This window comes from Bombus terrestris, chromosome 8, assembly GCF_910591885.1.
Source record: "Bombus terrestris chromosome 8, iyBomTerr1.2, whole genome shotgun sequence".
NCBI lineage: Eukaryota > Metazoa > Arthropoda > Insecta > Hymenoptera > Apidae > Bombus > Bombus terrestris.
Genome location: NC_063276.1, coordinates 3889503 through 3910042, shown reverse-complemented (window position 1 = coordinate 3910042; position 20540 = coordinate 3889503). Strand labels below are relative to the sequence as shown.

Genomic DNA, 20540 nt, shown 5'->3' with positions numbered 1-20540 from the left:
ACATTCGGCAAATGAAACAAATGTGCGCCCTGTTGGCAAAAACAGCGTGGAAATTTGCATAAACGTCGTCGATCGTTATTAACAACCATGCATCGCCAGAGAAATCTCGTAGCCCGATAAACCGATACAACTCTCTCCTCTATCAATCGTCCCATCTCCAATAATCCATCAACAACCTCCGCTTCTCTACAAACCAAATCCTCGCTGCGCTCGAAGAATTACCGAAGAATTCCTCGAAGAACGTGCGGCAACCCCTCGGAAGATTGGCAAGATCCCTTTTCAGGGATCGGCTGACATAAAGAGGAACAAGAGCGAACAGAAGCAGCAAGTGAAACGCATGTCCCGGCGCTTTTTACGGGGTTTCGGTCCGACGACATGTTCCAGGGCCCGGAACGAATGGGCCAAAGTCCCGAATAAGAGAAAAAGAGACGATAGACAGGGTTTAGAGAGGAGGAGGGAGGAATAACAGGGAGGTGGGAGTTAACGCGACGAAGAAAAGGGACCGTGGAACACCCCGGAGATCCGAGATCGAGTTAAGATAATTGCTCGTTTGTTTAAACATTTGACCGGCCGATGGGGCGGCTTTTTGCTCGCTTTCTCACCGCGTCCGTTCTTTTTCATTCTTTTTACCAGCCTCTTCTTATTGCTCTTTACGGCCATTGGCTCGTGGTACAGCACACGTATTTTCCTAATCTTTAAGGGGTGAGTTTTATAGTTAAAGAACGCGATGATCAGGCTGCAAGTATTCGCGCGATCTTACATCTCTGTGAATGGAACTGAAGAAATGGAACTTGAATAGAAATAAATGGTAAAATTATTAACTTACGAACGAATTATCAAATTATGAACAGTTTCATCGACGAGAATCTTCTTTCGTATGCGTGAAAAATGAGTAGAATGATTTGAACGTAGGTGGCGAAACGAAGTGACCAAAGATTGTGGCACGTGAATATAGTGCAGCGTTTTCTTTTTTTATTATTTAATTTGTACTTTACAATTTGTCCAGCTGGACATTTGGCAAATTTTTCTAACTTAATTGCTAAATAACATGTGGATGGCTAACCCCAGTGGGATACCATCTTCGAGTTTGGCTATTTTATTTCTTCAGTGAGGTCAGCGGGAGTTTTCTTCTTAGTCTTTTGGTGTAGCGTGATTCAAGAAATAATTTTTCAGAGTTTAAAGTGTTTCAAAAATAGTAGACGGAATTATAGATACTTTGCGTGTTCTAGGATGAGCTTCGACCAGGATAAAAGGACATAGTGCAATAAAACGTTACAGTACCGTGCAATCCTAAAAGGATATGGTCTGTATCTGCAAGCCTTGATTCTGTTATCTCGTGAGTTTAAGATGCTTAGTTTTTTAACTTGTTCCTTGATTCCAAATTTAGATTCCAAGCTTAGAAATTATTGTTAAAAATTTGAAGTTTAAACCGAGAGGATCGTGGACATCAACAGAGAATTTGTAGTCCGTTACTTTTTTATTATTCCTGCACATGACATTGAAAAATTGTTTTCCATGTGTCCTGAATTTTTATCTTGCACGACAACAATTCTGATCGATTAATTGGTGTTTCGACAATATTGATAAATTTGATATGACAACTGCAGATGTTTTAATCCTCGTGAACGAAGGCACGTAAATAAAACTGAAATTTATAGTCGATCAGACAACATGTGTTCTGACTCTGTATGTTGTACGAAGACATAAATATGTTCCATTAATTGTTTTCTCAACGATCTTGTTCAATTTTTTATAAGAACTGCAGGTATTTTAATTCTCATGAACGAAGAGGCATAAATAAAACTGAAATTTATGGTTGTTCAGACGTGTGTTCTGAATCTGTACCTCGTACGAATACGTAATTTTGATCGATTAATTGTTTTCCCAACGATCTTCATCAATTTTTTATAACAACTGCAGGTTTTTAATTGTCGCGAATGAAGGCGGATAAATAAAATTGAAATTTATGATCGATCAGACAACACGTGTTCCGAACCTGTATCTTGCACGAATACGTAATTTTCATGGATTAACGGTCGCCTCGACAATCTCGATCAATTTTGTATAACTGCAGATATTTTGTTTCTCACGAATGCAGGTGTACGAATAAAACTGAAATTTCTAGTCGATCAGATAATATCCGCTCTCTGTTTCGTCGTATTTATAAAACACTTTTCAAAGGACAGCCAGCGGTAGACTATCAACTGATTTGAACGAGATCTCGATCGATACTAGATGATTCAGGTTGTAGCAACAAAAATCACACGTACAATTTGTAGCAAAACACGTTGGAAAAATCACCTCTACGGCCACTTGTTCTGCACACAAAGAGGAATCATCTCTATTTACCCAGTACTCCACCCTAACAATAGTTGGGCGTTTATCTACCCCCGCTGACTCGTCACGGATCCATCTCATCCAACAAACAGCTCAATCAAGAACCCGTAAACACGTTCAACCGCCTCAAACCCTCTCCCACTAAAAAAAATCCCTCTCTCTCTCTCTCTCTCTCTCTCTTTCTCTCTCTCTGTTCAACCAAGTCAAAAGAAACGTTCTATCGATGAAACTGAACGGTGGCATAAATTCGATAAATCCCTGGTTCCTGTATCTGCTATTCTCCTAAACAGGCCACGGATTCCTTCAATTTTTTGCTCTGATCCCATAGCGGAGACGAGGACGCGGAATTAAAGGATAACAGTGGCGAACAGATATAAGAATCCTTTTGCACGGATGGAGGATCCGCGGGCACGATGGGTCACGGGGTCTCCGAGGCACGCATGGTTGCACGTAATCAAACACAATGGCCCCAAGGATGCAGAGGCGCATCCAGTGGCAAAGAGACAGTCGTAGAAACCATTTCGCGGCCGGTTGATGGCGACACAATGAACGAAAAATCCGGCGGAGCAGGCAGAATGGAAAGAAGCTTCTGGAAGAAGACGCAGCTAGACGAGGATGGATCTGTTTAACAGGATGATGCAGCCTGATGAAAAGGAAAGAAAAGAGCCTGGTGGAGTATTTCTGAGTCGATCGTTTTCCCCGTAGGCATTTCAGGCCTAATTTCCCGCGGACAAAGAACAAGAGCAAGGCCCTTCTCGCCGTCTCTGTTCCTGACCGATGCTTTTTGTCTAGGCCAACCAGTCTCTCGAGTCTTCCTGCTTCGAACCAGACGATCGGCTCCTATTTCTTTGATGTTTCATCAACGTCCTTCCATCGTTCTTTATCTTTCCAGCCGTTCGTCGTTTTGTTGCGAGATTCTTGTTCTTGTTCCTTTTCTTCATGCTACTCTTGCTTCGCTTTTTTCCCTTTCTTCTTCCTCTTCTCGGCAATGGTCTATCGGTTTGCTGGTTTTTGCCACTAACTACGCGTAGCCTGGATGATTATGGTGATGTCTGTCCCCGAGATCCAGCTTCTTTATGGCTGATTGCCTTCGCTGGAGACGTGTATCGCGCGAAGGCTTAGATCGTGTCGCGATGAAACCCTCGCAGGCCACCGTAGAGGAATGTGCATCGCAAGAGTTAGCCATCTCTGGCCGATTGGATGCCGCGCATCCACGATCCTTCGCCGTGATATTTTTTGTTCAAGTGGCAGTTAAATTATTACACGTTACGTATATATACGTCACTTCGGATAACGATGAATAAACTTGGTAAATAATTCCTCGTTGAAATTCGAGATGAACTATTTGGTATTACGTGCTACGTTTCGAATAACGACAAATTTAATTAATTGCTTTCTGCGATGTTTCTCGCCACGAATTAAGCGTAAATAGGTAGCTTCGTTGGAAAAAAGAAAAGAAAAAAAAGCGGGTTATTTTAATAAATCTGTATCTCTACCTTAACTGGTGGAGGTTACTTGTAGATACATAAGACTTGCATCTATAATAGCAAGTTCTGTTCGCAAGAAACAGCACCGCCTACAGCATTCGACGAATACAGCCACTCATAAATCACGTGAAATCTCTTTCTTCAATTACGAATCCGCTTGCCATTGAAAATACCAAAACAGATTTGCGGAAGCTGCAAAGAAAGCGCACGCATCCTTCGATATTTCCAAAATTCGATCAGCGTTCCGTTTTATCTGCTAGGTTTGACCACAAAGAGAGTGCTCGAGTGCGCTCGGTTTCCGCGACAATGGCGTTCATAGTTGAAGCAAAGCGTTGTCGGTCTAGAAGGCCTAATTTTAAGCAAATTTAGGCCCCGTTCTACCATTTGGGCATCGGTTAAGCGTGTCGCCTGTCTACCTGGCCGAAAAGGAGAGGCCCGGCCCCGTCACGCTTATCCAATATTTCTCGACATTGTCACGCTCCCCGCCTCGAGTATTTGCCTCGTCATTGTCGAAGACCCAGGACTCTGTAGCACCGTGGCAATTGGATTAAACGTATCCATTACCATTGGACGTCGTCCTTTTCCCGGATCATTTTTCGTTCTTCGAATTTTGCAAATCCGCACCGATACGTCCAGATAGATAAATACAGAGAGAGAGAGAGAGAGAGAGAGAGAGGAATTAGAATTAGGAGGAAGCAAGGAAGAATGGGCTTTTCTTCGAGTTTGTGTTTTCCATCGTTTCCGGCTGGATAGATAGAACATGGTCCAAGAGTTTGGAATGGTTCCAGACAAGCGTTCTTTGGGGTTTTAATGTTTCTCGGGATTTTTAGGACTCGAAACGTCGGATTGTTAATTTTGGAGATTCGGCTTCGAGAGGCATTTGCGTTTTATTTGTTGCCTCTATTTCCAATTCACGGAACAACGTGAAATTTCTTTGTTTGTATTATATTATATTCAAATAAAAGCAAAGATATTTCGATCAATCTTATTCTATGAACAAGTCAAACAATATCAGACTTGCAGAACTCAATACAGTAAGACGATTCAACAATATCAAACTCGTAAAGTGGCGTACAAGTAAAGGAATAAAAACAAACTGTGAAAACTCGTGCCTCGCGTATCACAGCCAAACAACATCGCCATAAGCGACAGACCAAGTGGATTTCCTATCCGGTTGCGAAATTCTTACTTGCCAAGTCAGAAACAAACGACAGGAGGCAAGCAAATTCCCAAAACTTCTGTTCCGCGTGTCACAAGCAAACAACACACATCGCCACAAGCGACAGACCATGTGAATTTCTCCTACTCAGTTAGAAAATTGCTACTCGACTTATCACAAATAAATAACAAAAGGAAATTCACAAAACTTCCGTCTCCCATATCACAACCGAACGATATCGTCGGTGGCAACGAAACAACTTGAATCGATCAGTTTGTCACGACTCGTGCTTTCCATGGTCGATCGAACGAGCAAACAACGCGAAACTTGGAAAACTCAGTTGTATCGCAACCAAGCGACTTTAACCAGAAGCAAGAAAGCCAATGAGGCCGAGTTCGAAAAGCTGGCGGACCAGGAGGAGGGCCGGTTCCCGATTACCGATCGCGACGATTTATTCCGTCAGAGCGACGAGCAGGCTGCCCTTTGTTCTCGGTGACTTACATCGATAATCCCGCTCGGTCCCGACACGGTGGCCCCTCCCGCGTCTCCCCTACGTGTCTCGTGGCGCAATATCTCGACGGCGAGGCTCGCACGCATAAAGGCAAACCAACGGCCCTGCTGGGTCCAGGCTGCGGTGAAACCGGCGCTTCAGCCTCCTCTCTTCTCTCTCCGATCCTCTGCCATCTCTTTCCTTCTCTATCTTCCCTTTCGCTCAGCTTGTGTGTGTACGCTTGTTCAACGTTCACCGCCCCCTCGGCCTGGCCGTCCTCGTGGCTAACAAGAGGATTCACCATTCACCTGTCACCGGGTCCGAGGGCGGTTAGTTATAGTTTATTTATCGTTTCCACGTAGGCTGGTGTTTGAAATACGTTTACACCGCTCGTATGTTCACCCTTTCTTTCGGTGTGGGTATGGCGCCGGCGTGTGTGGTCCGGCGCATACCAGCGAACGCGGACGGACAACTATTGTCCGCGCGGCGTGCATCCGCGCGGACAGTTGCAAGCCGACCGCCTTGCACCCGGACCAGAGATGTCTTAAGCAGATTGCCCCGGACCGCGCATGCACCGGCCAACGAGCCGCCACGGAACGCCACTGTAACGCGGCAATTTCGACGACTCGCGATATTTTTTCACTTTCCATTTCACTGGCATACGCTGGTTGTACGTGACAGCGTCGTTTCGCTTTGCTCTTGCAACTTTGTGCCAGGTTTTTCGACGCTCTTCGCTGTTTCCATGCACGTAGGTACACGTGGCGATGCTGGTTTCTGAAACGTCGCGTGGGAAAATTTTTCTTCGTTTTTCCTGATATTTTCATTTTGTAACATTCGCGTAACTCGAACGTGAGATACGCGGCGTAATTTGGAGCTTCCGGTTCGCGGGATTTCGAAAGATTTCCTTTATTTTTAGAATGTATCGATTCCTCAGAGGGATTTTTCTAGCTTAATTATGTGGGTACGTGTCGTACTTTGGAGCTTCCGATTTCTGGGACGGAAATCTTCTTCGTTCGATGCGCGAAGCGATTGGAAACCTTCCGAAAACCCTCGAATCTTTCCCTCTGTTATTACATCCTTCAAAATGATAACTTTGTTGAAAGTTTCCCTGCGACGCCACAATCCTTTCCTTACCTTTTCCATTTATCGCATAGGTTCAATATGAGAAGAGCTTCCTAAAAGTAGCGTTGGATCTGTACATGCGAAGCTTTTAGTAAATTAGGTATTTGTAAACAAAGATAGAAAGAGAATCGGTAACTTAGAACTGCCCAGGCTACTACCCTATCTCCATGACCATAGTCCCATAAATCTCAAAAAGAAAAAATAAGAAAATTAACCTAACCAAAGCTAACCTAACGCCGCCTTTCCCCACAAATATACCTCATTTTCCATTTCCCTAAAATTTCATCAAAATACCTTCCGAGACGCGTAAGATATCCCGATTTTAAGAACATCGCCACGATGCACGGAACGCTGTCTGCTGCGTTTAAGAGCGGTAACTACTCCATCATCGTTTACCAAAATAATTAACGTGGAGCAGAAAAAGGACGCAGACCTATGGAAGTGTGTCCAAAGTATTAACGGGACGCAAACATCAACCTTATCCGATCGGTAGATCTCTGGACAAGGAAAAAGAGGAAGAAGGACAGAGATAGAAAACAGATTCGATATTGCCGGAGACCCAAAACGTAAAGGGTAGTTCCTTGTTGGGTAAAGGAGGGGATAAAGAGCCTTCTTTTCTTTACCTGAATATCATAGGCGAACGTTTGACACGTGATGACAGCTCATGGCGCCACCAACCCCCTGGTGTTCCATGGCACAGCGGGGATTCCGCCTCGGGGCCCAGAGATTCTTTTGTTTCAGCCTCATTAACGTGTTGCCAAACCCTCGACGTTCCACCTCGGGGAGCGTCCTGGCTCCGTCAACGACCTACTCGAAAACCATGAGCCACCACTGCGATCCACTGCAACTTCCTAACGGTCGTACGAATCCCGCGGTATACGCGTCATCCTGTCTTCTGGACGTTGTGCAATGATTTACAACGACTTCTTACTTCGTCGGAAAGTTTTGCGAAATTGCAACGCAACTCACAGATTCTAATCTTATTTCCTAAAATTGACAGACAACAGAGATCGATGGATGATGATTTCTGATTAGACGGGGCGCATAGATTTGTGTAAAATATTTTTTGTGGCTCTTAAACGTAGATGGTGTAGAAGGGCTTTCTCCTAGTGAGAATTTTCATAAAATTGCAGTGGAAGGTCAAATTCTAATCTCATAGGACTGGGTGATGAGACAGGTCGACAGATGTTGATATCTTAGGTAGTTTGGGTGGGTCGATGTGTACAATATTTTTATTTTTTCAACATAAGGAATGTTTTTATCCATAGTGGGTTGTGTATATTTTAATTGTACGTCGTCTGGAAAGATGATTATCCTCGTACTTAGGTGAGGACTTTTATAAAATTGCAGTGGAAGGTCAAATTCTAATTTCCTAGGATTAGGAGATGGGACATCTCCCAGATGTTGATATCTTAGGTAGCTTGGGTGGGTCGATTTGTACAATATTTTTATCTTGTCAACATAAGGAATGCTTTTATCCATCGTGGATTGTGTAAATTTTGGATTAAGAATTTTTATAAAACTGTAACGCAACCTCTAGGTGTGTGTAAAAGGGCCTTTTAGATTGCATGAGAGAGATAAGAGAGATCGACGATAAAATCTAAGCGATACAGCACGAGTTACTTAGTTTGAGATCAGGGAATCTACGAAATAAGTTTCGACGTTGGAAATTGATGAACTAGAGATCGTTAAGCGAAGAGATTGCTAGTCTAACGTCGGGCAAGGTTTCGTCAAGCGTTGCCCTAGGTTTCAGCAAATCTCAGTCAATTTGTAAAACTCTGACTTTCCCTTTCGAGAACAGATAACTCATAATTTACGAGATTCCTCCAGATCTTGACAGAGATAGCGCGATAACTCTTTCTGACGCCTTTTCAACATCTCTGAGAATAGCTCGAGAGTATTTGGACGTTTTGGATTTTCAGTTTGGAATTTTTAAAAACTCCAAAAATTCTCGTACGTAGGACAGTACACGATATACGTGCGTGTCTAGAAAATTTTAACGCGAATACCCATATCTTCGACGTTTATGCAGAGGTACACAAATTGCTCTAGAAGAGTTCAGTTTTCTCAAATTAAAAATACTCTTTTCTATAATGTCTAAATTAAATGTTTAAATTTTCTATAATGCCTTTCCTTGTATTTTGTATGTTTCAAGCTTCCCTTTACCCTTTAGATTTAAGCATTAGATTCAACTAGAATCAAACATATTATAAACTCTTATAATCCAAGTCACAGTACCAGGCCAAAATAATTTACTTATAATTCTCAATGAGAATTGATTAAAAGTCTACCAAATAAAAGAAAAGCTTACTCTCGTTCCAAACGTAAACAAAACAACCGTGTGTCTTTAAAAAAACGTTCGACATAAAATTATAAGGAAAAATCACGTGCACCAACGATTAGACTGCTGATGCTTATGCAATTTTGCATCTTTACGCGCGTGATTAAAGAAACGTTTATTAATTTACTCCAAACACGCCGTCTGTGGACTTGCGGAATCTCAAATTTCCCAAAACTGCGTTAACACCAGTTTATCGATAATAATAATTTCGCTGAAACTTAAGGTGCTTTTGAATATTACGAAAAATACGACTGGGCCGATAATAACCGAAAGAACGCAGCGGGATGATTTTCACGCTCGCTTATTTCATGCTCGTTTCTTTGTCCTCGCGGGTTACAAGCGATCACGCGGAATTTTTTCGCGAAATCAGTCGTCAGCGATGCGTGGACGTATTGTTCGCGACCTAGGCACCGTGTTAATTCCTGTTTCGCGATGGTCGAAAGGATATACACGCGAAACTACTAACAAAACTAACAACGCTGGTCCACCCGTGATGAAAAGACATCAAAAAATAAAAAAAGAAAACGAAAAATATATATATATATACATATATTCAACGGCGTTGGTCGACTGTTTGTAATGCAAACAGTATCGATCGACGAGGGTGGCTGGGGGTTGAAAGCGGCGGAAGGTGTAACGGCTTGTGTTTCCTTGCTGATTAAATTACAGCGAGCGTGAAAATGCTTCGCTGAAACCACTAATTTCTAACGGAAATAAAAATACAGAAGAGCGGGTAGTTTGATAGAAATATTCGCCAGCAATTTCCGGTCCAACTTTCGCCACTGTACAAATAAAAATAGGAGAACCGGAAGCTATCGAATGGCGTGTGCGTGCCTGGTGTAAAGAGTAAAGCGTTTCGGTTTGCAGATTTAACCGATTGCTTCTTGGCTCGTCAAAGTATTCTTGTAGAAACCTTTCGTAAATCGTATTACACGTATTGTGCTAAGCGTTCTGAAATCTCATTTATAGCAACGTTTATGATTTAGAAGCGTACGAGAAGAACCGTCCATGTTATTTAATTTCTCGATTTCGAACGATTAATTGTTTGCCTCGCACGAAAATATATTTCTTGAAGATCTGTGAAAATTTACAACGAATCAGGTATAGAATCGTTTGTTGCGTGTTTCATGAGACACGAACGTACGTGTTTAATTCCAGGATCAATTAGAAAGACAATTTGGTTAATTAATAATGGTTGTTGATCATCGAATTGACAAATTATTCGTAGTGTTTTGTGCCTCTGATCTTCGATCATGTTAGTTACATTAAAGTTTTTAGGTGAGTTTTATTTTACATTAAAGTTTTAGATTAGGTGACTTGCCATGGTTCGCATACATTCTCAGACTTCACCAAAATTTCTGTAACTTCCGCATACACATATTCAAACTTTTGCAAGTTTTACCAACACATTCGTAACAATGGTGTCCCACTGCAGTGTTAATGAACGTTTAAAAGGTTTCATAGAATACGTTCGTTAATGTTGTTTGCGTTGAATATATTTCAAGCGATTAGGTTGAGGGCATAGTAAATCATGGGAAAGTTGAAAGGTTTCAATCCCTTGGCCGATTACGATCCTAACATTGTTCGGTTTTGCATACCTGCGACCGAACATTTAACCTGAAGTGGTTAGCTTCCTGTGGAACTGGAATTTTTTTACTACTGTATTTCTCTTGTGAGAAACTCTCTTTTTCGCAATAATTGTGATATTGGAAGTTTTCCATATTAAAGACCATCCATCGTTAACGATTCTAACGTTCGAAATCCAATTCGTCAATTTGATACAACGAAACTCTCTTCTTTGGATATTTTGCAGGTGTATTTCTACATCTTAAAATTTGCCAATAAAATAAGCAACTGCTGAGCCTCAGAGAAAATTCTAAGAATCTACACGCTCTTGAAATCCCCTTAAACGCTACAACTACCACACCAGTCAATTTTATTTTAAAATTCTTACTTCAGGTTATATTTCTTTTCCACAATGACGTAATTACTTTCGCAACGATAAGTAAAATAGCAATACAATGAATTTTATTTTGTTTCTTATGTATTCAAACTGAAAATAATTTTGTATCAGGGCTACTTAGACCAGTACCAGTCGAAGTGTAAAAAGGTCCTGCAATCTGTTTATCGAAGCCCAATTAACCAGTTTCCTCGTTTCGTACAACTTGCCACACGTTTTTCAAATTTTTACTGCGTATCATTCGATATGATGATATCAGTTATCAGGAAAATTCCGGATCGATAACTGGATCGCTAGAAATACCACACCAATCGAAATGACTGGTTCTATTACAATTTTATAAATTTGTTAAGCCTCCGTATGGATTAATAATACCAAAAATGTTCTCTACATAACATGGAATTCCTTCTTTAAGAAAGCAATTTCTGATTCTATTATTACGTGTTTTTTAAAGACCAGTTATTTTGACTGGTTTTGGTAGAAATAGCTTCGTGTTAACTATCGGTAGTTCTAGCGTTAAATGCCAAAATCCAATGTACCAGTGTGACGTAACAAGCTCCTTCCTTTGAATTCCTCGTATATTTCTTTGTATTACGACAGCAGAAAGAAAATGTAAGGTTTCTAAGCAATGTTCGTATCAGTGTCTTTCATGTTTGAGCCTTTTCGCCACCTTCTTAACAGTCGCCTATTCTGTAACGAATATTACATTTACTGACTTGTCAAATGCAATTCTACTTTATAAAATTATCATACTTTTTCCATCGCTTACATTTCAACTCTCCTTTATCCCCAACCGTACATTTCCGCGTCTATTGCTCTTTAAGAATTCCCCATAAAATAAGGAACCATGAAACCACACGAGCTACAGGACAATTCGAACCATGTTGTCGTTTTACCTCGGAGTATTAACATCGTTAAGACACACATAATGCAATAATAAATAAACTCGGGGCAAAACCATGCGTCGCTACGTGCAACAATCGAACAAAGCCGAATTTAAATTTTCCGGTACTCCCCCGACACGATCGTAAGGCGACCAATTTTTCAATCTCAGTCTCCAGCGATTTTATTAACGTCCAGTGTAACAGTGTTTAGCGAATAAGTTAATACCGAACGTCTTAGCGAACATTCTCTGTATTTATTAATTATTTTTAAATATATTTGACGCTTTGAATATCGAGTAATCTCGTCGTTTAAACCATACGACCAACCATCCTCTACAAACGGAAAGAAAACTCGGAAAAACTACACAGTCTCTAAAAATGATTTAACCCAGTCAAAGTGCAGCATGCGAACTAAGAGCAACTCCGATACCGACCAAGACCAGCGAGCGCAAACGCTCGACACACGACCGATCGTGTCTTGAAACGATAGAATTCGGCGGGACGACGATTCCCGGTGGAAATAGCGAGGAGTAGATCGATGGGAGGCGGGTGCTCCGAGTCTGCACGGCACGACCGCAATTCCATCCTTTTCAGCGGCCGCTGGCCGCGACGATTCCCGGATGCCGGAGTCCCGCCGCCGAATACTGCGAATTCCACGGCGTCCCGGCGGCGGATTCGGTGATTTGCCGCCGCGACACGCCGGACACGAAGCGGCGCTTGTAACGCCGGCGTGTTCCGCCAGTGCCGATAAACACTTCAAACCCGCCTCCGTGTCCCCGCTTGACAGTCCAAGTTACGCTGATGAGCCGCGAACGAGAATCAGAGAAGAGAACACCAGCACCGACTTTCTTCTTCTTCTTCTTCTTCTTCTCTGTTTGAGAGAGGAAAGAACGAAGGTAGAACGGCGCTGATTTCTGAACGTGGCCTGCAAATCGTTCTCAGCCGGCGATTCGATCGTTTTGCAAATACGAAGTATTAGGCTGTCCGAGAAGTTTCCTTCGTTTTATGAAGAAATAACAGACGCACATGACTTTTTGTTTTATATCGTTCTGTCGAGTTACGTACGATCCATTCTCTTCTGTTGAGATGAATACAGAGACGTTTCACAGACTTGCTTTCACGTTTGTATGAAGCTACACTGTTGTAAAAAACACGTTTGCGAAAGAAAGACACTTTTAGGACAACCTTTTAACTGTTGTATTTTTAAGTTAAGTTTAGGGTTAGGTTAATGGGGGTAGGTTTTATCGTTTTTCTCAGGCTTTTCTCCGTGGCAAACAACTTTGCCGGAATTATATGTTTAGAGATCTTCATTCGCGTAACCTTATTACGCAGTCCTATGTTTTTGATCCTCGTAGAAAATTACGTTGAATTTTTCATTTGTCACGCGTTACAGGCTATTCCTTCAGGATATCGAAGTAGAACCACGAAGAAGTTTGAAGGAAACGTAATACGAATCGCAACGAGTATAAAGAACACACGAGGATGCTGTTTCCTAGAGAATGCTAGACTCCCGGCTGAAGTCGAAACAAACTTTAACGAAATAGAGAGGAAATTTCAACTCGCAGCTTGTTGAAATCCACTTTGCAACCTGCGCGACGACGTGCATCGTTAAAATCGCCACTGACAACGCGACCCGTCTCATCGCCTCGTTCGTCAAATGCCCCAACGAACCTCGAGAAACTCGAAACAGAATCGACGGCTAAAATTTCAACTTACGATACAACGATTTCAATTGCAAATTCGATAGAGTCCAGATTCCGAGGGAAACGTTCAAGAAATACCAAGATCTTCTGAAACCCTTCCATCAGCTCGTAATATAAACAGAATCCCCTCGTCTAAAAAACGTGGTGAGGCTGCCGGAAGTCGCTCGATCAGCGCCAAGCAACGCGAAATACTCGATTCCACCTTGTCTAACCAATCCGGCTTATCACTATGCATAAGACGAGAGAAGAGGTGGGTTGGTTCGATAGAAATCGGGCAGGACATAAAGACCCGGATCGGTATACCATTAATACTCCTCTCTCATCTAGCCAATCCTCTTACTCGCAAGAACGGTATCCTCGCGCCTTGAGTCCCCTTTAATTAGTCAGCCTTGAAGAGAGGACAGACTGCGGCGTCTGTGCATAAGAATCGGACAGAGAATCGCGCCGATTCCCTCGCTTACTTAACCAGAAGAGGAATGCCTGGCTCGCCTTCGTTAGACAGAGAAAGATCATTAATTTCTCTGTTGAACCGCGTGCCCGAGAGAATTCGATCGACACGGTTGTAATATCGCAGCGAGACGAGGATGAAGAGATAGATACTTTCTCAGTGATTCGGAGATAACGGTACGCCACTGAATTTCAGTGTGAATTATTTTGTCAAATTTCGAAGCGGAGGGGCGTGTTATTATTTCGTATTTTATAGCAACAAAGTATCTCCGGAGATCGGGGAATTTGCATTAAATTCTCAAATGCTTCCAATTGGCGGTGTATTTGGACTAACGTCAAGTATGGAGTTGGCAAAAACTTGCGACAGTTTCTTCCTCGGGTGCAGGATATTTCTTTGTTTTATATTATTTTATTGAATTACGCACGATCCGTTTTTCTTCCTATAGGGGGAAAATATGTGCATCCGTCGTTTACCTGTACAACGAGAGAAACTTCCGGGACAACCTAATAGCAAGAATTCTGGGAAATTGCGAAATTTCAAAGCCTACGTTTCCTGCACCGAGCCACTAAGAAGATCCAATAACAACTGCTACTTGATCCCTGGAAAATTTCCAAATTTCCAAATTTAGGCTTCCCAACGTAGATAAAGCTCCGGAAAGTTTTAGAATTTCCAACTTCGAGCTCTCTCTTATACAGAAAATTCCAATGAATTACACAGTTCCAGGGCTCCGAGCTTCTAATGCAAATGAAATTAATACAAATTTCACTGATACACGTACATACATAGTTTTACGTATGTGTACGTACCTGTAGCTAATTATATAAATATAATAAAAAATAAAATTGCCGAAAAATAGCGAGAGAGAAACGTCTGGCTCGCCTGCGTCAGAGGGAAAGATTATTAATTTCCGTTGAACCGCGTGCCCGAGAGAATTGGATCGACACGGTTACGTATGTGTGTGCGTGTGTGCGTTACGTATGTGAGAAAGAGATGCAGATAGCGGTCCTACGGTTGGAGGATAATGGCCCAGCACCGCGACCAACGCCGGACAAGGGAGCACGAAGGACGAGGAAAGACTTCTGGCGCCACTCCGGGCATACCACTCGCTTTCGTCCGGCATGGCCTCTCTTTCCCTTTGCTTTCTTTCTTCCTCCACTTCGTTCTTTCTTCTCTCTTCTTCGCCCTGTCTTCTGCAGTCCCTTCGCTCCGACTTGGCTCGGCTCGCTCGCGTACACGCTCGCGTCTTTCTCCGTTGTTCCAGCCTCGATCCCACACTGATATCAACCGGCATCGCAGCCTAACTTATTGTCTTATTATTGGACCACCTAGAGAAGCGGCCTGCTTTTCCATTCTCTGGGTTTGAGAAAGGGGCGAGGAGATCGAGGAGAATCGTCGAGAGACTCGGCCAGAGTGTTGGAAGATCGCACGCGGAGCTTTCGGTGGCTGCGAGCGTTGGAAGAAGAGCGCGGGATGACGAGGGTGGTGACGAAAGCGGGCTTCGGACGATTGCGACGAGCAATCGATCGATAGATCGCGCATTTTCTTCGTGCCAATTCCTATCTTCCTAAACGTAATTAAACGAGCGCACTGCAAATAGGAATTTACTTTATTCGTCGTACTTTGTGTGTTTTGTACGCCGTGGTTCCGCATATCGCGGTTCTAGGCATTTTTACGATCTTAAATTTCCTGTAGACGCACAGAAATCCCCGGTCTGCTAATTAGAAACGAGCCTGATGGTAAAGTTTAAGGAAGTTTGAAGTATAGTTTGCTGTTTATTGTATTATGGTTGCCTTGGATTTCTCATATGTAATGCGAATAGTATTTAGTAATTATGCATATGTTATTAGGACAGAAAGAATGGCTTCTAACGGCAACTAATAATAATTATTAGATAGCTGTATCTAACAGTAATATTTCTTTCTTATGTAATCATCATTTTATGTATTATTACGTATTGCCATTAAATAATTAGACTGGAGATACTCTAAAATCGATACACTGCAGACTTTAATAATTGGTCTCTATTAAAAATTATTTACCATATCAGTAACTGTGTAGCATACTGTAGCAGTTGGAATCATTTATTGCTCTTATTACTATACAAATCCATTTTATGAAATTATAACGTCTCTTCTACTTCTCATCTTAGAAACTTTCCATTGCTCTACGTTATGTTCAAACGAGTTACGAATAGCGTGAATACACGCACGTACAAACAATTCGATATTCGCTAGAAATCCATATATTACGGTAAGCGTGGATAATAACGATAAAAGTATAAGAATAAAAGTAAAGCGTTGCGAAACCACCTGACAGTATCTTACATTAATAGATGATCGACGATCCTCTCTTTATAACTTTTATAGTAAACGATGCTCGACCTGCAACATTATCAATCGAAGCTAATAGGTCAATAGCGAATTTTTAATTCGAAGTTGTACCTTCGCTGAGACTTCTTTCGTTCGTCTCTAACCCCACGTAAATTCTCATATTAAACAAAGTCGAGAAATTAATCGATCAGACGACCGAAGAATTTACGTGAAGTTAGAGGAACGAAAGAAATAACAACGAAGGTACAGAATTTGAAGTGAAATGTTGGACCCGGTCGTTTGACCGAGGCTGGTAAGGTAAGCGTTAGTGTTAATAGCACCGTAAGAAGTCGCAGCCCTCGTGCATACGCGAGAATGATAATGTTCGTTCTACTATAGTAGACAAGAAAGCGACAATGTCGCCAAATTGTCAATCGTACGTCGTATCGTCGTTCTCTGTGTGCATTAACATAATGGTAGAAGAAGTTCGAGTCGAAGAAGCGCCATTATCCGCAGTTACGAGTGAAATCGGTGCCATTACAGGGAATGCCTTATGAGCTCGGGCGGGTGCGTAAAAGTGCCACTAACTAACAGGTTCTATAGAACGCCATCGGAGGGTATAGTAAGCAATAAATTGCGCACAACAGCCGTCTAAGGACGGAAACCAAAGAGACACTTAAAATCCACTGTCTCTCTCGTGGAACTGCATAATTTAACTCGACTCCATTAAAACTTCGGATAAAACGGTAAAACGGAACCGTGGAATAATTACGATCGAGCAACTGCGTTCCCGCTGGGCTGAAATTCCCAGCTGAAATTTGAAAACCCTACAATCTTTCCGTAATTTTCCCGATTAATGTACGAATAGCTTCCAGAAGTATTTATACTTCTCTCTATATATTTACTTTACGATGAAACGTTTCTCTTATCAGCTTCTTTATCTCATCTCGATCATATTCAATTTTTGTCGTCGTACGAAAGCAATTAGTAGTTTTAGGCTACTTGGGCTTCGTCAATTACAACGAATGCATCTGTATGCAAATATCTTCTACAGTGTGTTTTATACAAAGGAACAAACAGAGATTAGATTTATTTTTCTATTACGTAATTCTTAATTGTCACGTTCAATCCCGGATTTAATTCAATTTTTGACGTCGTACGAAGGCAATTAGTACTTTTACGCTACTTGGGCTTCGTCAATTACAACGAATGCATCTGTATGCAAATATCTTCTACAGTGTGTTTTATACAAAGGAACAAACAGAGATTAGATTTATTTTTCTATTACGTAATTCTTAATTGTCACGTTCAATCCTGGATTTAATTCAATTTTTGACGTCGTACGAAGGCAATTAGTACTTTTACGCTACTTGAGCTTCGTCAATTACAACGAATGCATCTGTGTGCAAATACATTCTACAGTGTGTTTTAACCAAACGAATAAAGAAAGATTAGGCCAAACTACTTCAGCCTTAGAGTCCTAGCATTATTTTTCTATTACGTAATTCTTAATTGTCACGTTTATTCTTAGAATTAATTCAATCTGCGTCCTGATCGAAGCAATGTAAATTCTAAAAGCCTCTCCACCGATCATTTCACCACTATTCTATCGACTCTAAATCATGACGTTGGTTCTCTAGCTTTCATTCCAATTTCCAAATTCGATTCTGTTTTCCTACTTTTCTCGGTCGAAGCTACGTAAATATGCCGAAGCTTCTCATCCCTAAAACCGTGGTCTTTCTCTCACAGCAATTGTTCCACTATTTATCACTTCACAAATCCTATATTTTCGCTTTTTCCAATCTCGTTCCGTTCGAATCGCCCCAGAAACTTGTCGAAGTCTCCCCTCCAAGAAAAACCAAGGATCCGCGTGACGCACCCTCTTGGCCCTAAGTCGTGTCGCGTCGTAAAGCAATTAACAGTTATGGTAATAATCGCTAACGATCCCCTAAACAAGGCAGGCCTAAACAAGGACAGGTCGAACTGAGGGGAAAAAAAACAGAGGAGAGAAGAAAAAAAAAGGGAGGAACGAGAGGCGCAGGGCAGTGGAAGGAGGCCGAAAAAGGAGTGGCCTGAGTGGCTTTGGTAGCAGGAGGCAGAAGAGGCGGCGGCCTAACGCGACGCAGAAGAAAGAAGAAGAGGATGACTATGACGATGAAGAAGAAAGGGAAGGTCGATCGAGCGAGGATTATACGACTGGACATTTCGGGCATTTTTACGAAAGGGACGCGCAGGAACGCGTGTTCTATTAGCTAAGACAAAAGAGCGGCGCCTAGGCGGGGGACGGGACCCCCGAAACTGTCCGACAGCGTTTATTTATGCGGCGAACCGCGGAAAAAGATGTAAGTCCCCAGGGTCCCTTCTACGGTGCATTCCGGCCCCGGCTCTACCACCGACCGACAGGGATATTATCTGCCGCAAGGATATAATCGACGTGTCCTCCGACTCGTGAGGACACATTTTTGCCGGCCACTCGTACGAGAACCAGCGTCGCTCGACACGCGTCCTTCACGCCGCTGTTTTTCGATGTTTCAGGAACCAAGCGGTAAAGAGCATCGTCGTTCTTGATCTGTGCTTCGCGAATGAAAAGCTTTCCGAGGGACGTTTCGTTAACTGCAGGAAACGATCGCTCGATACGTGAATCTTGCGTGCCGCTGTTTTTTTTTTTTCCTATTTAGGAACCAAGCGATAGAAAATTAGCATTTTCGAACTGTGTTTTGCAGACGAGACGCTTGCGAGGGATATGCGATTATTTGAACTGCAACAATTTTTTAATGGTACAACTGATCGATATGGAATCACAAGAAATGATTATACGGTTTTTGGTACCTGGTTCGGGAATGAACAATTTCTTAGCTTTTCACGTCTATGGAAACATACACAAGTTATAGCTGACGTTATTTCTCGATATCTTCTAACGTTCGAGTAATCATAATTGTACTTGCAACTCGTATATGAATCACGATAAATATAAAACAACCTCGTAAATTTTTATTTCGCACAATATTCCCAAATTAAATTAAATCGGATTTAACAAAGCAACCTGCTTCGATCCAAAGCCTCGCCACTCCGCGTTAAATTCCGACTGATATGAAACTCTTAAATAACACAAGCCAACACGTAGAAGACATTTATCTAATAGACGATACGTGCACGTGTATGAAATCTATGAAAAATTGTCCAAGTACTTACGAGTTCCGTTGGTGGACGAAGAACGAGCCATTTTTCACGACAGTCACACCTCGCTGATAGGATCAGACATTGTTGCAGCAACAATATCGGTGGACGCCTTTTTCGCTCGAGCAGGCTGGCGTTTCTTGTTGCGTTTTATTTTGCACAATGTCGCAAAGCAGAGAGAGAGTGGAGCCTGGCGCAATAAGCGATGCACTCTCGCGCAACTTTATCGTAATCGATGCAAATTTATTCCGCTCCTCTCAAAGGACTTTGTTCTGGCCTGATCCTCGATATTCCTCCTCCCTTCTGCCACCCCCTTACGACGTTCACTCCCTTGAAAGAAAGTAGATCTTGCAGTCGACTTTCCTTCTTTTTTCTTCCTTCTTCTCTTTAATTTTTTCCTCTCTCTTTTTTTTCCTCTTTTTTAATGAATAAAACAAACTGCGACTCGTCCGTGCAAATTCGCTATTGCTTTTCGTTTTTCTGTCTTTCTTTTTGGCTCAAGTAGCGCAGTTCCATCGATAATCGTCGTCCACAGGACGGAATTATCGACGAAGTACTTGATAATCGAATTGCGTTTTAAACGGCGAATGGAAGATGTTAGTTTCGGAATTGCAACGTTATTTCACGAAGGTGGAAGCAAATAAGCGGAGGAATGGAGGTTCCCGAGCTTCGAGCTAATTTATGTTATTTCGACAAGTGTCGTAGCAGTAAGAGAATTTTCCATTTCGTAGCGACAAAATCTTGAAGCCTGAGAGTTCGCGATATTTACCAAAAATCACGAATATTGTGCGTTTCAAAATTTTGTACTTCTCGTACGAGTAAAAGTCCGGAAGCTTGCGCGACTTAAAAACATGGAATTTCGAAATTTCGAACAAGTCTGACTAACAGAGAGCAAACGTGAAATTTGCAGACATGCACGCGCTATAAATTTCCGTCAAGCGGCACGCAGTAACGTGAAAATATCCTGGTAAATGAATACGCGTACGTTTCGAAATTCTCCACGATATTTCCATATACAAATTTTATTTCCCAGGCCTGGGACAATCTCGTGGAGCGGTTGTTGAGCGATTAATGAAGGCGTGCGCGGCGCACGAACTTCTACTGATATTCGCGTGCCGTTTCG

The 20540-nt window shown here is 42.2% G+C and overlaps 1 long non-coding RNA gene across 1 annotated transcript in view; it reads right to left on the bottom strand.

The window, feature by feature from the left end:
- Window positions 1-19741, bottom strand: part of LOC125385533 — a 70302-nt gene extending 50561 nt beyond the window's left edge. The window contains exon 1 of the long non-coding RNA XR_007224921.1: window positions 19433-19741. This is a non-coding gene — a long non-coding RNA (uncharacterized LOC125385533). The remainder of the gene's footprint in view (window positions 1-19432) is intronic.
- Between the last annotated feature and the right edge of the window lie 799 nt (window positions 19742-20540).